Source organism: Brassica rapa, chromosome A10, assembly GCF_000309985.2.
Source record: "Brassica rapa cultivar Chiifu-401-42 chromosome A10, CAAS_Brap_v3.01, whole genome shotgun sequence".
NCBI classification, from domain to species: domain Eukaryota; kingdom Viridiplantae; phylum Streptophyta; class Magnoliopsida; order Brassicales; family Brassicaceae; genus Brassica; species Brassica rapa.
Window position 1 is genome coordinate 4,607,962 of NC_024804.2, and position 15,816 is coordinate 4,623,777.

General features: G+C 41.9%; 1 non-coding gene across 1 annotated transcript; it reads left to right on the forward strand.

Moving 5' to 3' along the window:
* The first annotated feature begins 9,113 nt into the window (after positions 1-9,113).
* On the forward strand, positions 9,114-9,220 carry LOC117129434. The gene has a single exon (XR_004453083.1). It is a non-coding gene; the product is annotated as a small nucleolar RNA R71 (small nucleolar RNA).
* Positions 9,221-15,816: the final 6,596 nt, after the last annotated feature.

The window sequence follows — 15,816 nt, forward strand, 5'->3', positions numbered from 1 at the left end:
TACAATCAAGCAAGGGGAGAACTGGTGACGTTCTGATTTAAGGAGTGCATATCTCATTGGGGAGAACAACATTGTGTGATAGATGCCTTGACGTAGATAGTTCATAACTCATGGAGGTGAAAAGCATATCTAATATGGAAGATCTAGATAGTGCACATCTCGTGGGGAAAAACATACAGTGTGGAAGTTTCTAGGTGATGAAGCATGGTTGTTGAACCAGAAGGATTTTTTCCTTGATCGGCAAACAAAACCAAAAAGGGAAAGTTGAAGATACAAACTGAAGCTTGTAGATGTGACTTGGCGAACTCTTATTGCCACTCAGGTGCTAGAAAAAATTCATGGTATATCTTTTGGTAACACGACATCCTTTACTTTTACAATATCCATTCTTTAGATGGTCAGTCCATATTCGAGGAGCTGTTGAAGGGCATTATAGGCAGTTATCCCTTCGGAGATCGCTGAATAGGAGGTACATGTTTATGAAGGTTAATGGGGCTTCGGGTTTTCCTTTGTGTTTGGCGTCGTGCTGGTAAGTTGCCTCACAATTTTCAAGAGTGAATTTATATGTAACATCTCCAACTGATTTATTATGTTTGTTCCAGCTGTTTCCCATATTGTATTGTTTAGTGGGGAGGCGACGGTGAAAGTGGCACTGCTATTCCATTGGCAGTTAAGATGGATTTCATTTTGGGTTACTCGAGAGGCCTTGGGTAAGTTTATCTTTTCATGGATCTCTGATACAAGCTATGAATTAGCTGTTTACTTTCCCACATTCCCTTTTGTTCTATTTTCCAAGGAATAATCTGAAGATCTCGGTGGCTGCCATTTACAATGAGTATGATAGGATAAAGCCTGGAAGAGGCGTCCTCTCTCCTATACCGCATCAGTTAAAAATGTACATGCTTTTGCAGTTGTAGATGCCTCTTTTTCAATTGTCAACCCGGAGGAATATAACCATTGGGAGGAGATGAGCTCATGTCGCTGCAAGCTAAGGGGAGTTGTTCAAGGATCAGAGTGAGGGAGGTTACAGGGCCAGATCCTTTTCCTTCGTGTGAAGGTTTAGACTTTGACATTCCAGAAGGACTTGGCATTCATAATGATTGAGTCATTGTCTGCTGAGAGCTTATGAAGGAATGGTTGGAGAAGCAGATTGAACACTGAACCCTTAAGAAAAAATCTGTTAGTAACAACTGACGGTGGGGGGTGGCCATTGATACCACTCAAATTATCCTAAGGAGTGTTACTCTCATCAAAAGAGGTTCAGATGTAATACTTAGGGATCGAATCCACAAGGAGCTAGGAAACAATTAAATCTAGTGTTTATTAATTCTAAGGGTGTAAATGTTTAAATGAAATAGCAATAGTAACAAGCGAGTAAATAATAAATGTAACTTGGTTGGAAATGATATTAGATGCAGGACCACTATTCAGGTGTTGGAGATTATAATACCTATAGATGCCTAACTGGTGCATGCATGATATATTAGAGCTCATTCGCTTAACTCAGTGATCAGCTGTCGCATGTACCACTGGTTAACAGACTAGATCTCGTGTCTCACCGGTTAGATGCAGACACGAGAGAGTGTCGATTGATATTCTATTAAGACGTCGACTGATACACCTTTGTCAACATCGATTGATTGTCAGTTGAGGACATCGATCGACAGGTTCTAGCCAGGCCTATGCGCGAGTATGCAATGCCCTACTAAGATTCTAAATTTGCGGTTAGCCCTCTCTAGCAATCCTAATATGATAGATAGATGTCAAGATGGGATAACAAGGGTGCTTGAATATGCAATCATATGATCAAGTTCTAGTTAGCAAGGCTAAAACAAGCAATGAATACAAATCTCTCATGAATATCACAACAAGGCAGATCTATAGTTTGGGGCTAATCCCACAAACCTATCTGAACCCTGGATCTAACAGTTGAACTACTCAGACATAGCAAAGCAATTCATATCAATAGATAAATAGAAACTCATAGAATAGATGATAAGAAATAGAAACAAGGAGTTCCAATCACAAGTGATCTTCTCTCCCAAATGAAACTTGTAACAAAACTAGGTCTAGAAAAAAAGCTCTCTCTGCCGTCAAAATACTTGCAGTATATATTCTACTAGGTTAAAAACTCGTCAGGGCATTTTGGTAATTTGGCTTGGCCTTGGTTTTTAAGTCTGCTGAATCCAAAATGCCGCGTCTGGTGTCTCGACATCGATCGATGGTACTTGTGTACATCGATCGATATTAATCTTCATCTGTCGAGGCATTTCCTGATATCGATCGTCAGCACTGATGCGCATCGATCGATTATTCTTCATCTCGTCGACCTCTAAGTGGTCAGCTTGGGTGAAATGTCTTTTATGCTCCAAAATGCTCCAAAGTCATAGATTTACTCCGAAATGCACCTGAACCTGAAAACATACCTAGAAGAGTAGAAAACATAGATATATATATAGTAAAATACTTATATATCATGGATAAAAATGGGTCAAATCTAGGCGTGGGATTTTTATCCATAACCGAATACCCGAACCGGAACCGATCCGAAATGGACCGGTTCGGTTCGGTTTCGGTCCTAGACAATTTATCCGACGGATATTAGTGTTAATTATCCATGGGTATCGGTTCGGTTTCGGTTTTTACCCGAAACCGAACGGGTACCCGTTTAACCCGAATTCTATGTTTAAAAAACATAGATTTGTATCTTCTGAGGGTCGAACCCGGGTTGGATAGGCAAAGCAACAACTGTTATACCACTAGACTAGTTCAACTTTGTTGTATTTAATACATGTTACTAATATATATACGATTTCTATTTACTTTTCCTTAAAAAAATAAAAAATAAAAATAAAAAACTGGTATATAATTATTTTATTTTGCAAATATTTATATAATTCACATAAGAAACGGGTATCCGGAACCGACCCGAAACCGGTAGTACCCGATCCGAAATCCGAACCGAAATCTACTAAGTACTCATTGGGTATAGAATTCATTTATCCGAAAAACCCGGACCCGATCGGTTCCTATCCGAACCCGAACCGAATATCCGAAATCCCAGCCCTAGTCAAATCCAAGGTATATCAACTCCCCCAGACTTACCATTTTGCTTGTCCTCAAGCAAAACATACAGGCAGTCTCTCTGAAAGAGCTTTGAAAATATTTGGAAACTTAAGATTTTAAAACATAGAAATCTTTCTTCAACAATTTTGCAACCACATTTAAAAAGTCCTAATCACAAAAGCACACTATGCAATATCCTAGCTTAGCAACCATTTCTAACATAACACAACTCATCAATTCACGTCTGACATCCCCTCTACTGATTTCATTTATTAGCATAAATATAAAGTGAATGCTTTACCTTGGGAGTATCGATCACATGATGCAAGGATTTCAGACAGGTATCTGGAGCTGCAGGTAAAAGTTAGTTCCTAGTTTCTCTCTCTCTAAATTTCTCTCTTGAGTCAAAGTCTGCTTCCATTGCAGGATCAGTGACCAAGATTGGACAGGCTTCCATAAACCAAAACTTAATGGTGGTTGCCACCAAGTTCTGTTCACTTCTTTTTGACCTATATCTAAGAGTTCTTTGGGAAAGCGAGCCTTGAAGATTGCCGCCTCCAAGTCTCGTTTCGAACTCTTTTATTTGAGTCTTTAGGAATCAAGCCTTAATGGTTTTAGCCACCAAGTCTTGTTCAGACTCATCCTAATTAAACAATAAATCTTATTTTTACTTTTATTCTTTTTTTTTTTTTTTTTATTATTATTATTTTTTTTATATAGACTTACTAACTAATCTAGGGTCGAAACTTAGAGAGCGAAAATGTGATAAATAATCTAAACCAGGCGTTACCTTCCAGACATGTCTGAAGAATCCGATCCCATGTATACCAAGCCCCAAGACAAGCGGTTATGTCAGGTTTAGTGTTGGAAATCAGCTTTGGTTACTTCATACGGTTCAAGGCAAGTGTGTAGTTGATAGGTTGATCCGCTTTAGCATCTTTAGTGCTATCTGCAACCAGTAAATCTAAAATGGTGCTAAAGATTAGTTAGATATTCATGTTTAAATCAATATAGGATTATAGTCCCTATTTTCAATAGTTAAGCATAATTTATTTGAAATTCCTTTTTACATAAGAATAAAATAAATTATATCAGTAAATCTCCCCCAGACTTAAATTACACTGTCTCAGTGTAACTCAGCCGGAGTTATGATGAATAGTTCATGATGTACGAAATGTAACAAGTAAAGAAGATACATCTGACCGGATTAGATATCGATCGATGTGTAAGTGTTACATCGATCGTCGTGTGGTTGCCTATGTCGAACGATGTCAACGTCTTGTCGTCGGTCGATATTCAGGTCCTCCTACTTGGGTCTCCTAAATCTGAAAGAAATAAAACGAAAGAAATTAAATGCTAGCTAATAAAACAAAGAAAAATACCTAATAGTGGGTTGCATCCCACTCAGCGCTTGGTTATAGTCATTTAGCTTGACTGTGGTAGTGATTGGCTATTGGGTGGAGAAGCAGCTGCATGTTGGAAAGCAAGCATCCACGTCATCTCTGCGCATTCTGGACCAAGATGCAATGAAACTTCTTGTGGCCTCATCATTTCTTGTCCATTTGTCATTTATTTTCTCAAGTACATTGGAGATGTTCTGTAGCCTTTCTTGAACGTTGTCAATGCTGACCTGGTGTCAGCCTATGTTGTCATAGGCGTATGCTGAAAGATCTGTCATTTCCTTTTGCATTGACTCTACTGTCTTGTGTATCAGCTGCTCGCCGATTGGTGTAGACTCGGCGTCGATCGATGCGATTATGTGTTCGTTGGTCGATCTTGGCGGGTTGCCATCGATCGATTCGTTATTGTCCTGTCGATCGATGCTGATATCTGGTGTTGAGCTGCGAGTTGCCTCTGAATGGCTTTGACTTCTTTCTGTAGCCATTCGGCGTGGTTGTCTAGTCCACTGATTTTGTTGTCGAATGGAAAGTAGATGTCATCGCAGCGTTTGTCAAGTCGTTCCTCCATGGTGTCTAGAGCAGTGTAGTTCTTGGATGTGATCTTGTCAACCTCTGCTGTTGTGTAAGGAAGTAACTCCACAGGTTTCTTGCCATCGATCCAAGGCCCTCGTAGCCTGTCGATCGATGCTGATGTTGCCTGCAAAAAACTTTGATTAGTAATGTTCTCAATATCCTTTTGGGCATGAAGTAATTGACTATGTCATGACTGGTGATATAAAACGGTCATGCATATCCTCGTAAGTCCTCAGCCTCTCATTCATGGCTGAGACTTTAGCGTCGAGCGATGTGAAGGTACACATGTCGATCGATGTTGCTGGTAGTTGGTCCTTCTTGCGAATGGTGTCCAGATCTTGCTGTAGTAGCTTGATATTAGTGCTTAGCCAGTCCACGTTGTTGTTGAGAGGGCAGTTAACATCGTTTATCCTCATGTCGATGTATGAGACTTCCCATTCATCCCTTTGCTGTGTTGAACTTTGCGGTTCTGCAGGGATCTGAGCTGTAGGAAGACTGACGTCGATCGATGTTGCATGTGGTGCGTCGATCGATGCTGAGGTCGTAGCTTCCTTCTCAAGTTGCTGACGTAAACTCTCAATTTCTGTCCTCATTTCTGCCATACATCTGAAAAGCTCATTGTAGCCTCTATCCAAAGGCTGATGTGTATCTTCCACCAATGTTTTGAGCTACTCTCCCAGTTTCTCCTGAGCTCCACAAATACCAAACACCATCTCATCGATTTCATCGTTGGTGTAGAGTTCTGGTGCCAGTCTTGTGAGTGTGAAGGAAGTGGCATGTTCTGGAAGACAGATGTGGCTCTCTTCAAAAAGAGATGCTCTTTCCAGTATTTTCCTGATGTTGTCCTTTGTGACAGGTGTCATCTCACCAGCTACGCCTCGTGTGTGTCCACGCTCATCTCTGTAGACTCCATACTCGTCCCTTTGTTCCCAACTGAACTTTCTGGCTCCGTACATGTTGAAAGCGCAGTTCCCACATTCATACCGTCTGTCGATCGACGTCGGTTCATCTATATCGATCGGCGTTGGTGTTACCCTATCGATCGATGTCTCAGTTGTACCGTCGATCGATGCTTGCCCTTTTGGTTGGCGTGATAGATCTGGGTTGATCTCTGTTGTGGCGACTCCTGCATGGTTGTTAGGATCTGTTTGAATGACGTCTGGAGTGCCACGTTGCTATGAGAATAGGTTGTTAGGTCTATTGGCTACTTGAAGGATGTCTGATATGTCCTCTCTGGACACTTGTAAAATCCTTCCATCCATTGCACGTGCTTTGCCATCTGGGTCCCTGAAAATACCAAATTCATCAGGTGTTAGAAAACCGTAATCAATGTTTGCATAATTATTCATTTTAGAAATAGAAAGATTAGGGTTTAGAGTAGTATCGATCAATGTAGATACAGTTACATCGATCGATGGCAGAGTAATTTATGCAGAACTTGTGTTCTTGAGATGATTGCTCTTCATGGATTTTTCTGTAGATGTAGAAGGAAGAGTATTCATCCTTTTTGCTTGTGTGTTTGCTCTGATGTGTGTAGGTGGTTTCGGAGGTGCAAAACGATTTATATAGGTATCTATAAACCTAGTTGGGGAGGGAATATTCTCCTGCTCCTGAATTTTCGCTGCGGCGCGAATATCGATCGATGTTCCAGTGTGGGTGTCGATCGATGTGAGCGGTTGTTTTGCTGGACGAGGGTGGGTATCGACCGATGTGGAGTGCACAGCGTCGAACGATGTTGGAAACGTGTTGGTGAACATGTGTGTTTCAAGTCTTACATCATGCAAAGACATTTCTATTGCACGTTCTTTCCAATAATCCTCATCGTAATCCTCCGTCTGTTCCTCATTAGGTGAAGTAATTGCAGTGTCAACTGCAAAACTTTCATGGAAACCACTGTCTGCCCAACTGCCTTTGGAATAATCATCATGTCCTCTCTTGCTTGGAGGTTGGAAGGCAAAGTGTTGGTAGCAATGATTAGGTGGAGCGAAATGGTCAACTGGGTGCATTACGTCGAGTGACGTGTTGTTGCGGTCATCGGTCACCGTTGACACATTGGAATCGATCGATGGAAAGGTTGGGGTGTCGATCGATTCCGAGTACTCTGTTTCGTACTCCGATTCATACCCTGCTCCACAATGGCATGCGCCAATGAAGCCAAGTTCTTTCCCATAATCCACAGAATTAATGACCTTTCTCTTAGGTCGGATGGGGTCGTAGTGGATGTTTGGGTCTATGAGCGTTAGACACAATTTGTTTTTGTTCATGTCACATACAGCTCCTACTGTAGCTAGGAAAGATCTTCCAAGCAGAAGTGAGGAGTTCCAGTTAAGCTCGATGTCTAGGACATGAAAATCTACAGGGACAAGGGCATTACCAATCAGTACCTCCAGATCTCTTATGATGCCTCTTGATCGTTTCTCTCAAAGATCCACGAAAGTGAAGGATTCTGTTGAGGGTTCGATGGTCAAACCAAGCTGGTCTGCCATGATCCTAGGGAGGATACTAACTGATGCTCCTGTGTCACACATTGAATGGGGAAATTCAACACCGTTGACTACGCATGGTATTGCAAACTTCCCAGGATCACTCTTCTTCGTCAATGTGATCCTGTGTTTCATCTTCCCTCTGACTTGATGAAACATTCTCCTAATGTCCTCCTCAGTTACATTTGTTTCTCTGAAGAACATCCACAACCGGTGTGTGAAGTAAGCTTCATCAAAAGGTTTTTCGATTGGGATTATGAGGACTCGTTTAGTGAAACCATCCATCTCCTTATCGTTAGCTTCCCTCTTAAGGTTTTTAGGAATCTTTTCCCTTTTTTTCCTTAACCTTCTCCCTTCAGATTCTTGTTCTTCTTGAACTGATTCTGGTGAACTATTTAAAGGGTTAGGTTTTGGTTCGGGTGGGTTTGCTAAGGGTTTAGATGGTGGTCTGAGTGCGTTGATGTAATCATTATCGATTGAGGGTAACCGCACTCGGTATGTCAGAGGTGCCTGTCGATCGATGGGAGGTGTGTTGTGACGATCGACGTCGGACTCACTATGTCGATCGATGGTTGGCTCAACCGATCGATCGATTTTTTCATAGAAAGGGGAGGGTGGGTGAGGATGCTTAGCTGCAAATTCTTCATGAGTTAGAATTCGAACCGCATTGCATTCAGTCGATTTGGCAGACGACGTCGATCGATGACTGGAGTAATCCATCCATCGATCTTCATCATGGTCTGTCGATCGATGCGAGTTCATCGACATCGGTCGACACCATTGGGATCCGCCGAGACTCATGGAGCTTTCGATTTTGAAATCTCCTTCCTCAAGCTTTTCATTTCTCACCACTTGCCAGAAATCATCATCTATGATGGCATTTACGTGGTGTTTTCCTTTGTCGGCTCCTGCCTCTCTAGCGAAAGCTTTTTGCCTCTTTATAGTCTCGCCCGTTTGAATTACTTGGGTTTCAAGTTTTCTCACCTGAGTCCCTAAGGTCTCGATTTTGGTGTTCAGTTTGTTGTAGGCGGAGTCTATCTTACCGTTGAAATCCACGGTGATTTGTTGTTGTCCCAACAGTACTCGATCAAGCATCTCTTCGATCTAGCTTTCCTGAGTCTGGGGTGGTGGATTTTGGTAGTAAGAGTTCGAGTAGCTCTTGCTGTTGTTGAAGAGTTTTTGAAATTGTGAACTTTAGTTACTTCTCTGGCCATTTCCAATGAAGTTTCTGTTTCCGCCTTGGTTTCCAAATTTCTGGAATCCGGTACCTCCGATGTAGTTCACATCTTCTTCTCCTTCCGTATCAGCTACTTCTCCTTCAGCTGAACAGACTTGCTTCCTAAGAAGTTCGTGCACCACATCTAACTTAGCTCTTACTTCGTCCATCTGTTCCTTCCCGATAGAGGCTACAGACTTCTTCCGTTCAGAGTCAGTGTTTTTGGTGCTGCTGCTGTTAGCAAGGTTTTCGATAAGTCTCACAGCTTCCAACGGATTCCGAGTAGTGAAGTTTCCTTCACTCGCCGTATCAAGGGCCATTTGATACTGTAAGGCGAGACCTCGGAAGAAACTGCTTAGCAGCTGCACTTCGTTAAATCCATGGTGTGGACAGTCTCGCTGGAAAAAACTAAATCTAATCCACGCATCTTTGAAAGACTCTCCAGCCTTCTGCGAGAATGTGGAAATTTTGTTCCGAAGTTCTTCAGAGCGCGCCTCATCGAAGAAGTTTCGTAAGAAAACATTCTTAATGTCGCTCCAGGATGTTAAAGATCATGTGGGTTGCTGCCTAAGCCAGTGCATCGCTCCAGGATGTTAAAGATCATGTGGGTTGCTGCCTAAGCGTGTATCTGAAGAGCTTGCACAGCAGGTAATCTTCGGGGACTCCCTCCATCCGAATAATAGCGATTATATCCTCGAACCGTTCCAAATGGTCCATAGGATGCTCGTGCGGTAACCCAGAGTAGGGTATCTGCGACACGAGAGTGTAGTATTGAGGCTTCATCTCGAAATTCTGCTTGTGGATCTCCGGAAGTCGAATAGCTGATCTGTTGGAATAGTACTCATCTGGGCGATTGTAGTCGGCCAGTGGTTTCGATCGAGCGTCCTCATCTACAGGTTGAGCAGCTCCTGTAGCATCAGCATCAGGGATTACAGTTCCCTGAGCATCTATTTTCTGACCTGTTGCATTACGCAGATGACCGGCCTGGTCATACAGGTTTTCGTTCTCATCCTGAGTTATAATAATAATGTTTACCATTTTTTACGACACGGTATCGATCGACGTACGCTATGTAGTATCGTTCGTTGTCGAACGATTGGGATCGATCGACGATGATGGTCTGGTGTCGGTTGACGGTTGGTTGTGCGTATCGATCGACGACGAAGTTGTTGCGTCGAGCGATGTGGAACGTTGACCTCTACGGATGGTGCGTTCCAAATCAGCAGGATCGTCTGAGAACAGCAAGTCTTTCTCCTTGTTGCTACTGGTACCGCTTGGCATGCACCTGAAAAGATAAGAAAAAGATTATTAGAAAGGGAGTAAAGAAAAGAATAAGAATTAATAAAACTAAATCTATAATGGCGATCAAAACTCCCCGGCAACGGCGCCAAATTTGATACCACTCAAATTACCCTAAGGAGTGTTACTCTCATCAAAAGAGGTTCAGATGTAGTACTTAGGGATCGAATATACAAGGAGATAGGGAACAATTAAATCTAGTGTTTATTAATTCTAAGGGTTGTAAATGTTTAAATGAAATAGCAATAGTAACAAGCGAGTAAATAATAAATGTAACTTGGTTGGAAATGATATTAGATGCAGGGCCACTATTCAGGTGTTGGAGATTATAATACCTAAAGATGCCTAACTGTTGCATGCATGATATATTAGAGCTCATTCGCTTAACTCAGTGATCAGCTGTCGCATGTACCACTGGTTAACAGACTAGATCTCGTGTCTCACCGGTTAGATGCAGACACGAGAGAGTGTCGATCGATAGTCTATTAAGACGTCGACCGATACACCTTTGCCAACATCGATCGATTGTCAGTTGAGGACATCGATCGACGGGTTCTAGCCAGGCCTATGCGCGAGTATGAAATGCCTTACTAAGATTCTAAATTGGCGGTTAGCCCTCTCTAGCAATCCTAATATGATAGATAGATGTCAGGATGGGATAACAAGGGTGCTCGAATATGCAATCCTATGATCAAGTTCTAGTTAGCAAGGCTAAAACAAGCAATGAATACAAATCTATCATGAATATCACAACAAGGCAGATCTATAGTTTGGGGCTAATCCCACAAACCTATCTGAACCCTGGATCTAACAGTTGAACTACTCAGACATAGCAAAGCAATTCATATCAATAGATAAATAGAAACTCATAGAATAGATGATAAGAAATAGAAACAAGGAGTTCCAATCACAAGTGATCTTCTCTCCCAAATGAAACTTGTAACAAAACTAGGTCTAGAAAACAAGCTCCCTCTGCCGTCAAAACACTTGCAGTATATATTCTACTAGGTTAAAAACTCGTCAGGGATTTTTGGTAATTTGGCTTGGCCTTGGTTTTTAAGTCTGCTGAATCCAAAATGTCGCGTCTGGTGTCTCGACATCGATCGATGGTACTTGTGTACATCGATCAATATTAATTTTCATCTGTCGAGGCATTTCCTGATATCGATCGTCAGCACTGATGCGCATCGATCGATTATTCTTCCTCTCGTCGACCTCTAAGTGGTCAGCTCGGGTGAAATATCTTTTATGCTCCAAAATGCTCCAAAGTCATAGCTTTACTCTGAAATGCACCTGAACCTGAAAACATATCTAGAAGAGTAGAAAACATAGATATATATATAGTAAAATACTTATATACCATGGATAAAAATGGGTCAAATCCAAGGTATATCAGCCATCCAGAGGATTTTCCTCATGTATCGGTTCCTCATGTACCTCCTGTTAACTCGTCCCGCTGATCACTTCTTCTTCTTGTTTCCTGCTATGAGGCTTTTAATCTGTTTTTTTGTTGTTGGTCCCTCGATGGTCTCAAACTTTTTGCTATGCTTTCACGTTTCTAATTTGAGTATTATAACTCTTGCTCTTCATGACCTTTTATTTAATGACTTTGCTTGTTTCAAGGAATATGTATTTCTTTTCCTCTTCTTCTGCCCCAAATGGGTTCTTCGAATCTATTTTTTATTTTATTTTTCTTCGGAGCTTTGATAGTCGCAAGAGAAGGTAGCAGCTTGCCTAAATCTCTTTAGAGGCTCCAAGGTCGTTTTCCAAAGGGCAGGATCTAGTAATGTGGAGGTTTACTGCATATGCTTTGGCATGTGGCCTTTTTGCAGGAACTAGGTATTTTTTATAGCATCCCTAGCCTTGCGCAGACCTATTCATTCGTTAGTCATATATCATTTGCATCTAATTTTTGGGTGTGCCACGTATATGCAAGGATATAGGGTTTGCCATCTGGGTCCGATCCGACTCATTAGCCCCTTAAGTAGATTGATTCTCATGCTGCCCGTTAGTCGAAGTAACTCATATTTATTAGATACAATCAGTTTGGGGACTTAGAGCATAAATAGGATCTTAGTAGGAAACCAAAGTACTTAAATATTAGGAGTAAAGCTGTAGAAAACGTGATACTGAGATCTGTTGGAAACAAATACTCTGGTATAGAATTCCTCCAGCCCTCGAACAGGACACTGGCCTCCGGGTTCCTGCCTGGAGAAATCCCGGCTCCGACCACTGCTTTAATCCTTACCTCCAGGTAAAATGGAAGTTTTCTACTTAAGGGAATTCTTCCATATTTTCGAATATGGAAGAGTGTAACCTACTAAACCGACATCTACTTGACTATATAAGGGGAGCCCAACCTTAGAATGAGGGATCAACATTATGAGACTAACATATTAGAGCTAGGCGGCTAGAACTTGGGTTTATGCACCAAACATTGTAGTTCATGCGCATTCAATCAATAAAAAATCTCTTTCAATCTCGATTCTTGTTTTTCTACTACTTATTCATTGTTCTGCAGTACTCCAAAAGATCCTGCACAAAAAATATACCCTAACAGTTTGGTGCTAGAAGTAGGAGAGTAATCTTAACTACGTGACGATGGCACTGGATGGGCAAGACGAACGATCTACGTCTACCCAAAGGGAGATCGACCAGCAAAATCAACCCGACGCTCTGCAAAGTCAAGTCACCGAGCTACAGAAAGCTCAAGACGCGACCCCCGAGAATCCTGAACTTTTCTCAGAAGTTCAAAGCTTGAAGGAGAAACTCGGCAAGCACTCTGAGCTACTTGCACAGAGCGCAGAAAAGGTCTCTCAGTTCAAAGCGGAGAATCTCGTTTTCCGAGAAGAAAATCAAGCCTTCCATGCAGAATTAAAGAAGCGACGACGGTTCTGAACTCAAGTTCGGCCCATGCAACCTCTAGAGACTCCTATCGCCGAAGGTGACAACACCCGACAGCCTCCAGCATTGGATGGAGGCACCACTACAGGGGACAGTACTGAATGGAAAACTCAGGAATACGCCATGGAAGACAGTGATTCTGAGATGGATGCCGAAGAAGAGACACCAACAGAAGCAACAACAACAAGGTACACTATAACCGCCTACCTGGAGGGGGTGTTCTCCAAAATATTTGACGCCATCCAATCCATGGTAGAAAGACTCCCATGAGTAGCTCTTCCAATTCGGAGGAGTGGTCCCAATTCATACGCCGATACTCCCTTCATGAACGAGATCGCTCTGATAGATGTCGAGGAAGTTCTCCTTCCCCAACATGAGGATGTATGACGGTACTAGCGATCTAAACAATCACGTCGCTCAATACAAACAACGGATGCTCATTGTAGCAATCCAAAAGGATCTGAGAGAAGCTACCATGTGCAAGGGCTTGGTTCAACCATGACAGGACCTGCCCTACAATGGTACATTAACCTACTTAATGGGTCCATACGATCATTTGCGGCTCTTACCGACCAGTTCGTGGAGCAGTTCAGGAGTAAAAGGAATCTTGTGAAGACATCTGACGACCTCTATGAGATCCTCCAGCATTGAGTCGAGCCCTTACGCAACAAAATAGTTCGCTTCAACCAAGAAAAAGTAGCCATCCCAGGATGCAATGCTTCAACAGCAATTTCGGCTTCAAGAGAGGCCTACTCCCAGATGGGGACCTCTACAAAGAGCAAACCACGTACCAATGCAAGACTATGGAAGACGTGTTGTCTCGAGCTTGGGCGCAGGTAAAATGAGAAGAGACTGTCGCGAGCCGGTCCAAGGTTCAACAAAACAGGACCAAAAGGCGACCAGACAAGATAAATGCAACCGAGACGACAATTTCTACCAAAATTCAGGAGAAGAGGCAGGAAACAGGAACCAGCGAAGGTATATGAACCGGCCCCTTGAAAAATCCAAAGGGATGACAGTATGCAAATTGCCAGATATCTCCAATCTCTCTATCTGAAAGCCAAAACTGGTCAACGTTCTAAGTCAGATGGGCCAACAGGTCAAGTTGCCTCAGAATATTAAAGCACCAGATTCCTTCTGAAATCTGTACCGGTATTGCGACTTCCATAATGACCACGGTCACAAGACGGAAGATTGCGTCGTGCTGAGAATAGAGTAAACGAACTGCTAAAAAAAGGTCACATCTGGGAGTTCTTCTCGGATAAAGCTAAAAGTCCCCTTGATAAGGAAGCAACGAATCAGCCCACTATATATGCCCATGCCTCGCCACCTCGACACGAGCCATCAAATGTTATATCTGGTGGCTCGAAAAAAGTGGCGTAAGCCATGCGGCTGCAAAGGAAAGCACCAGAAACGCCAAGAACGGCCAAGAAACCGGAAGACCAAAGCACCCGCTCCTAGGTACAGATAAAATCAGTTTCACGGCCAAGGAGCAGGAGAAGGTCGTAGTTCCCTGATATCACTCAAATTACCCCGAAGGAGTGACTTTTACTCTCTCAAATAAGAGGTCCAGTCGTACTGAGGGATCGAATCCACAAGGAACTAAGGCACACAATAGATCCTAGTCAATTTATGATTAAGCTAGGCAAACAGAGTAAATCAATAAACAGCAGAGGTGAACAAGGTAGTTGTTCAATTGATTGATTGATTGATTGATTGATTGATTGAGGTTGTAAACAGTTATGAGAAAGTAGTTAGATCTAGGGTTTCAAGTAATCAGAGGATTATAATGATATAGAATGCTTAGGTTGTCAATCCTAGAACTTGAATTCTAATGAGAAAGTTTTCCAGCTTCCACATGTGAATCATTCCTATGACTAAATCCAATATCTCAGCTTCCGCTTGTTGATACGGACCGTACGTCGATCGATGCTATGAGATTAGCGTCGATAGATGTTTAGTTAGGAAAGCTTTAGCGAGTTGATCGATAGGTTCACTAGTCTTAACTAAATCAGTTGACGCTTGTTTTTGGCGATCCTAGCTCAAGGGAATTTATTCTGGTGCAGAACCTATCGTCGTAGTTGTCCACAATCCTAAAATCTTAGCTACTCTAGAACACAAGCATTTTCTTGAAGGATGTCTATCACTTTAGCAGTTCTATAGTTTGGGCTAATCCCTCATAACCTTACTTAAACCTTAAATCTAACAATTGAAATTACTCAGACATAGCAAATCAAAGCATAGCAATAATGTGAATAAGATGCATAAATAGAATAGAATAGAAAAACTGGAGTTCAAATACAAAGTTCTTAAGGAGTCTTGGATCTTCTCTCCAAACTACTAAAAACCCTGAATATGTTTTCTATGGAAATATGAAAGTATGAAAAGTGTGTGTTGTCCAAAACAATGGCAGAGCACATAAAATATTAGGTTAAAGTCGGGTAAGGGTATTTTTGTAATTGTTGTGGAACGTGGACTAAAATTCGGCTCGGAACCAGGTCGGCCCTTGCGTGCTTCGTTGTTGATCGATGACAGGGGGTGTTTATCGATCGACGTTTGACTCAAAATGTCGACTCTGGACTGGTTCGACGAACAGCTACAAGTTTCTTTTTACTTTATATCCAAAATGCTCCAAAATCACCACATTGCTCCAAAACACTGCTAAACATGTAAATAATCTAAAATGGCTCTAAAAAATAATAAATAGGTTCAAAAACACTTATATAGCATGGCTAAAAAACTTCTAAAATCCATGGTATATCAACTACCCTAGACTTACCATTTTGTTTGTTCTCAAGCAAAACAAGAGTAGTCCTAATGAAAGAGGTTTTTGAAAATAGCAGGAATTAACATAATTTAAAATCAGTACTCTCAC